A 7,970-nucleotide genomic window follows, 5' to 3' on the forward strand; every position below is an offset into this window, starting at 1 on the left:
TAGGGCTGTAGCAGACCCACCTGCTGACTAGGGCCATAGTCTGAGAGTGCTCTGCTAGGCTGGAACGTCACGATGGGGCTCACTACAAGCCTGACAGTTTTTGCTGGCCAGTAGCTGGGTGACTTGGTTCTCCAGCACATGGCCTTTCCTCCTGTTTGGGAATTCTAGAAGCATGGCATGGGGATTGCATGATGGAGGATTCTGAGTGTGCAAAAGTGGGAAGGTTTGTACCTCTTAAGATCCAGTTTTGGAAGTTGCCCAGCATCATTTTACCATATCCCATTGGTCAAAGCAAATCACAGCCCAGATTCAGGGGAGGGGAAACAGGCACCACTGCTTCCTGCTTCCTGCTCACCGGAAGGAATGACAAGGAATTAAAGTCATCTTCGATGCACCACAATTCCTGCCTGGAAAGAATGTTCATTTCTGCAAGTCATTGACAAGAACAAAACCCTCTGCTTACATTTACAGCACATCAGACGATGGGGAGTATTTTCCATAGATTACTTCTGGCCCCGTATGTTCTTGACCTTGTTTTTCCTCTACTACCCCTTGAACTTCTGGTGCTGGTGCAGTAGTTCCTATTTTAATACAACTGGCCCTGTACTTCAGCAGAGGGTGGGGTATGGGGACTCCTGGAAGTTATTCCTCTACTGGATGAGTCAGCAGTAGCTGAAGAAGATGTGAATCACATAAATATATCCCACTAAACCCAAGGCCAATGCACTGCCAACTCAATTTTCCCCTTGACCAGACCCCCCAGAACATCTGTAACCATTCTAAGCATCCAGAGAATTTGTGATGGACAAACTAGGGTGGAGTCACTGATACGAACAAGGGCAGGTAAAAGGTATTTTTAACATTCGTGTATTTTAAAAAGGCAATAATCTTGTGCATCTGTGAGTGGGGTCCCTCTGGTTCCCTGAATGGGACCCATGCATGTGAGAGGCCCTAAGCTCAAGTTTTATGGTAAATCTGCCCCTGCATAAGATTCAGATTCATGCTTTCACCTTCATTCTAAATGCCTCCCTGGGCCCTCTGATAACCCCACTGGTGCAGCAAGTCCCAAACTAAATATATGCATTGTCTTCTTGCTCTGCATTGGTGTGGACTTACCTAGGCCTTCTTTTACCAGGTCCTACTTCTGCTCTCTCTCCGGTCACCCAAGCTAGGACTGTGAGAGTTGTCTTTACCTTCTTAGTCCTTCAACTTTTTTCTTAAAGATTTTATTTCTTTATTTCTTTATTTCTTTATTTCTTTATTTATTTTTGAGAGACAACATGGGGGAAGTGGGAGAGGGGAAGAAGTAGGACTCCATCCCAGGACCCTGGGATCATGACCTGAGCTGAAGGCAGATGCTTAACTAACTGAGCCACCCAGGCACCCCATAGTCCTTCAACTTTGTCAGTCATGGAGTCCAATCAATCTACTTCCCAAATATTTCTAGATAAAATACTTACATATTTAATATTTATAAGAGATTTAAATAAAAATGCAAACAACAAATATGTATATCTCAAACATGCAAAATCCATTGCCTTCTTTCCAAGCCTGGACAGTCTGTTCTAGTTCCAAGCTTAAAGTCCTTCAGGCCATTGGTTAGGATCAGGGCATCAAATGCGACAAGCACGGTGCCCCCTCATGGCCCCACCCCTGCAGACTTAGGCAGCCATGCTTCTCCAAGTGTGGTCTGGGCACCCTTGGAGGCCTACAGAATCAAAACAATTCTGGTAATAATACTGTGATGTTATTTGCCTTCATCACTGTTTTCCTTTCATGAGTGGAGATTCCCAGCTGCTACTGGACATGTGGACCAGTTTCAACAGGTAGGATGTTGGCTCATATTAAGCCAGACATGAATGATTTTTGGAAAGATGCAAAACAATGCCACACTTCCACTCATTTGTGTTGGGTAAAATTTTGCATTTCATTTTCCATAAAATACAGCTTAAGCTTAACATGTAATTAATTCCTAATACCGTAAACATCAATAAACAAAGTCCCTATGAACAAAAGCTCTTTGGGTCCTCCAAAATTTTAAAGAATGTAAGGTCCTGAGACCAAAACATTGGAGCTCTGCTATTGTACAGTCTCATCGATTGGCAAGCCCTATATGTTGTGCTAGGCGGTAGATAGCCAACACTGAACTTATTATCATGGTTTGAAATACCCACCCTGTGTCCTCTTCCTTCTGCCTTTCTTTGTCCTTTCCTCATCTTCCTCTGCCAGCCTCCTCCAGGGTACCTCTCCTAACTTCTCCCTCCGCCGGTGGATTCATGTATCCCTCCACTTTGGTCTTACTGCAGGATATTTTTTCTCCCCAGTGCCCATGGTTCCTGGTCACATCACTTCTAAGAATGAAGAGGTAGACCAGAGAGAGTGGTGAAGACCAAAACAAAGTTGACTGAGCGATAGCAAAAATGACAGTACAAAGCTCCCAAAGAGAGAGGGGACCCGAATGGGTTGCCACCAGAGTTTCTAAGTCTAGGGGTTCTTAGAAGCTTCTTGATAGGCTGTTTTAATCTGATTAACCCTTGCTGTGTGTGTCATCCAATCAGGTTTTTGTCTTCTATCTATCACAGGGAAAAGGGTGGAGGGCTCTTTCCCCTGAGGAGCAAAATCCTTTCAAGCGTGGTTTCCTCTTGGGAAGGTTCTGCCTTCCTATTATCCTTCATTAGTCTCACAGTGCACTGGACACTCGGTGCTGGGTAATTTTTAGTGGGTCTGAGTCCCTCACAAGACCGTGGGATCCTTGAGGTTGGCCCGAGTGAGCAGCACTTTTGTCATCCGGATGGCTGGGTGGCTGACACAGTCCTCTCACAGAATAGGCACTCAAGGAATCTTGGCTGAACGAATGTTCTCATGTTCTCACAAAGTAAAACAGTGTTTTTCTTCCTAACATATAAAATTATGCTTGATTCTATTATATTTAATATATTTGCTTATCTATATCCTTCAAATAAAATCCGTTTTGTTTTGCTTTTGTTTTCCTGCAGATTTTTTTTTTAACTAACGCATTAAAAATTTATTTGGTTTGCATTAAAAATTTATTTGGTTTGGGGGGCGCCTGGTGGCTCAGTGGGTTAAAGCCTCTGCCTTCAGCTCAGGTCGTGATCCTGGGATTCTGGGATCGAGCCCCGCATCGGGCTCTCTGCTTGGTGGGGAGCCTGCTTCCTCCTCCTCTCTCTGCCTGCCTCTCTGCCTACTTGTGATCTCTGTCTGTCAAATGAATGAATAAAATCTTAAAAAACCAAAATTTTATTTGGTTTGGGGCAACTGGGTGGTTCAGTCGGTTAAGGTCTGCCTTTGGCTCAGGGTTCTGGGATCAAGTCCTGAGGCAAGCTCCCTGCTCAGCAGGGATTCTGCTTCTCCCTCTCCCACTGCTGCTGCCCCGCTTGTGTGCTCTCTCTCTCTCTCTGTCTGTCTAACAAATAAAATAATAAAATGAAACAAAGCAAAATAAAATATAAAAAAATGTAAAGGCCTAATGGTTTAAAAAAAAAAAAAAAACCAACTTGGTCAGCAAATGAAATCCTGAAACCTACCTACTGTATAATATTTTTAAATTCAAGGCAACTGCCAGCAGAGGGCACTCTTGAAAGGCGATGGCATTAACCATCCTCCATATTGTGTTTCACCTGGAATTTTGGAAAAAAGATTTGCTTTCTGTAATGTTTTATATTTATCAAAGATAAATAAAAGGCCATGCTATGTTTCATAACAGAATAAATTAAGTTGGATTTTTTTAACGTGGAGAGACTATAAAATCCTCATTAAATACCTCCTAGAGAACAACTGAATTCTCAAAACAAAGCAAAACAAAACAGAAAAAGGACTTTTACTGATCCTTTGTTAGAGCATGACTCATCTCCCTGCCCACCAAAGTGTTTGTCTGTTTCTCTTACATGGTTTTATTCAAGGTCTGTAATTGCCATCCCCTTGGAAAGAAGCTGACAGAAAAATGGTGTTCTGCATTTTTGAAGGACCATTTAATGCAGCGGAGAATACAGGACCCTCATCTTTTGTTCTGCCTGCGGGCAAACCTTAGGCACCCAGCATTGGGTGGGTCCTTAGATGCAAAGAAACTGCCTTTGAAAATAATCTGTAAGGCAAGCTAGGTGGCCTTCAAAAGCTAAAGCACATTTTCAATTCAAAGAACATTCAACAGTGACATTTGCAGGACTGCCATACTTTTATTGTTTTTACTTTTACCTTTTTTCTTATCTTTTTTTTTTAGATATTATTTATTTATTTGACAGAGAGAGATCACAAGTAGGCAGAGAGGTAGGCAGAGAGAAAGAGAGAGGAGGAAGCAGGCTCTCCACTGAGCAGTGAGCCTGATGTGGGGCTCAATCCTGGGACCCTGAGATCATGACCTGAGCTGAAGGCAGAGGCCACTGAGCCACCCAGGTGCCCCAGGATTGCTATACTTTTTTTTTTTTAATTTTTTCAAATATATTATTTATTTGACTTCAGAGATCACAACTAGGCAAAGAGGCAGGCAGAGAGAGAGAGGGCGGAAGCAGACTCCCTGCTGAGCAGAGAGCCCAGTGCTATGCGGGGCTCCATCCCAGGACCCTGAGATCATGACCTGAGCCTAAGGCAGAAGCTTAAGCCACTGAACCACCCAGGCGCCCCAATCATACTTTTAAAAAACATAATATGTTCTGTGGCTAAGGGGGAAAATCTTGTCCCTCACTCAGCTCACATGGAACAGAGAAAAGGGCATGAACTAGCAGTTAGTAAACCAGAACTCCATTTCCAGCTCTGCCAGCAAATATCTCAGCAAATATAGGTAAATCTTTGTTAGTGCCTTGGTTCTACCATTTAAAAGGTTGTATTTGTCTAAACATCTTCTTTATTCCACAAAAATACTGGGGGCAGCTTATAATTAAACAAAATATACAATGAAATAATGACATAGAAATAGAAGCTCATAGCCAAGGAAAAGAACAAAAATCTGCCAGCTAGAAAATTCATTGCTTCGGGGCGCCTGGCAGGCTCAGTCAGTAGAGCATTTGACTCTTAATCTTGGGGTTGTGAGTTCAAGCCCCACCCTGGACATAGAGGGTACTGGAAGGAAGAAAGAAAGAAAGAAGGAAGGAAGGGAGGGAGGGAGAAAAGAAAAAGAAAAATCAGTTTCTTTGGTTAATTTCTTGTTTGACTCTGAGCACCCTGACAGTTGAGGCAAAAAGTCAAAACCATGGTCAATGATTCAGCCTGCTACGTAACAAAGCATTTCAATTTCTCAGGGGTGACCGTCTTTCCCTAGCACTAAATATTAAAAGAAAATTCCTACCTGTGCTCGGGATAATGTCTTCAAATATTTTAAAGTGAATATAACAGGAACCTTTGATATAACTATTTATTTAATGCATCTCAGTGAAAACTGAAAACATGACTTTAAAGCATATCCATACTTTAAATCCAGGGCAGTTATAGTGTTTGCCCTACTGTAGGCCTCAAAGGACTATTTTATAAATAATAAGCTATAGAAGGGTATTTTTTTGTTTTTTGTTTTTTGTTTGTCTTTATTTATTATTTTTTAAAGATTTTATTTACTTACTTGACAGAGAGAGTGAGAGAGCACAGCAGGGGGAACAGCAGAGGAGAGGTCCCAAAAAGTAGGGAGCACAATGCAGGGCTAATGTGGGGCTTGATGTGGGGCTCGATCCCAGATCCCTGGGATCATGACCCCAGTTGAAGGCAGATGCTTAATGACTGAGCCACCCAGGCGCCCCTAGAAGGGTATTTTTAAAATTTGTTTTAAATTTATCTCTCCAGGCATAGTGATAATAAGGTGATCAGCTTTCTCTTTCTTTCTCTCTCTCTTTCTTTTTTCTTTTTGGAAAAAGTTAAAAATTCCTTAATTTTTCATTTCTGATGCCACCACTGTAATTTACAGGGCAATATACCTGATGTACTGCAAAGCCATGGACAAGGACAAAGCTACAGCAGGTAAAAGACCTCAGGAATGTACACGTGATTGACACTACACTGGTTTTATCAATAGCTGCACTGTTCGCAAAGTATGGCTGGGATGGTCCCACCACAAAGGGGTTCCTGTTCAAACTGCAGTAACTTTTCTGACTACGGATCATCGTTCCTTCTGTGGCAGATTTTTATAGTTCTTTTAATGCATTCAGGACGACTGTCTCAAAGTGACCTGCAATTGTCCTGACAACCCCTCATTCTCTTTCCTGCAAAGAACTGTACGCCTTTTCTTCTGTTTCTTCAGAACCTTCTGCTGCCATTTCCACCACTTGACCACAAGATACCTAACCACCACTGTAGGGACTCCCTAAGTTTCTCCCACCAAAACTTCCCCCCTTCATGGGCCCAAAATTTGATTGCTGTTGTCCACTCTAATTTCTAAAATCCTTATGGTTCCCACCACCACCATAGTTAGGTCCAAAATTATCTCCTGTATTGTGACCATCATATCCTCCACCACTGCTACTGCATCCGCCTCCTTGGTGTCCATATTCTGGCCTGCTGCTGCCACCATAGCGTCCTCTACTGCTACAACCAGGACCACCACCATGGTTGTCACCACCACCTCAAGATCCCTTATATCCCCTCTCACTTCCTCTATATCTGCCGCTCCTGCCACCACCCCCACCAGCAGAGCCTCCCCTTCCACCAGAGTTTCTACCACAACCCATAAAGTTACCAGATCCATCTCCATGACCTCTTTGCGATCCAGTAGATGGCATTTCTGGTTTAGGAAGGGTCTTTTTCACTTCACAGTTATGCCCATTAATAGTGTGGTGTTTCTGAACAATAATTTTATCAACAGTATCACGATCATCAAAAGTTACAAAAGCAGGGACACCTGGGTGGCTCAGTCGGTTCATTGTCTGCCTTCGCCTCTGGTCATGATCTCAGGGTCCTGGGATCAAGCCCCACATAGGGCTCCCTGCTCAGCAGGGAGTCTACTTCTTCCTTTTCTCCTGTCATTCCCCCTACTTGTGCTCTTTCTCTCTCTCTGTCAAATAAAGTCTTTTTTTTTAAAAAGCTACAAAAGAAAATCCTCCTTTTTTCCACTATACCTAACTTTCATAATTTCTATGGTTTCAATTGTGCCATACTTTTTGAAGTAGTCTCCCAAGTTACAGTCTTCTGCATCTTCTTTAATACCACCGACAGAAATATTCTTCTCTGTGGGAGGGGCATCAGGCTTTACAGAATCCTCTCTAGAAAAGGCTCTCTTCGGTTCCCCTCCGTGCCTATCAACTTCCTGTGGTCTGGCACACATGGCTGCATCTACCGCTTGAACACAGGAGTAAGTCACAAAACCAAAACCGCTGTAAGGTTTTGTTTGGAGGAGGGGTCTCTCATCCCCGCATAATCTGTAAGTGTGCCCTGTTTTCCAAAATGTTTTCTTTAACTATCATCTGTAGCTTCAAGGCTCAAACCACCAATAAACAGTTTTCTCAACTGCTCTAGTTCCTTTGAATCTACTTTGGGATTGGACTTGCCTCTTCCAACTGAAGTTCAATATGGGACCGAAAGCCTGCTTTTTTTTCTTCAATTAGTACCAAGGGAAAAAACAGGGGCAGTTACAGGTACACAGAAAAAATTATTAAAGATTATACAAGACGCTGTTAACCGTTTACCTCTAGGAAATAGGAAGAAGGAAGAAGAAAGATCTTTTTTCTATTTTGCTTCTCTCTGAAAATTTTGAGTTTTTCTTAATGACTATGCATTATTCAAAATTTTTAAAAGGTAATTTACTCATAAATTACACCCTATACAATATACCTTATAAATTACTCCAAACATCTATTTTAATTTTCTTTTAGTTGAGCTTTTGTTCATCTTTTTGCAAGTTATCTATGGCTGGAAACAGACACTCGTTCAAGCTAGATTAAGTAAAAAGGGAAGTTTATCGTAATGATACAACCAGAAATCTCCTGGATGTCCAAGATCAAAAAAATGAAAGAAAGCTTGCTATCAGGGAGCCTAAT

General features: G+C 42.3%; 1 pseudogene; it reads right to left on the minus strand.

The window, feature by feature from the left end:
• Window positions 1–5,863: 5,863 nt before the first annotated feature.
• LOC116589144 lies at window positions 5,864–6,898 on the minus strand (annotated as a pseudogene).
• Between the last annotated feature and the right edge of the window lie 1,072 nt (window positions 6,899–7,970).

The sequence above is a fragment of the Mustela erminea genome, chromosome 1 (assembly GCF_009829155.1).
Source record: "Mustela erminea isolate mMusErm1 chromosome 1, mMusErm1.Pri, whole genome shotgun sequence".
In the NCBI taxonomy this organism is placed as follows: Eukaryota; Metazoa; Chordata; class Mammalia; order Carnivora; family Mustelidae; genus Mustela; species Mustela erminea.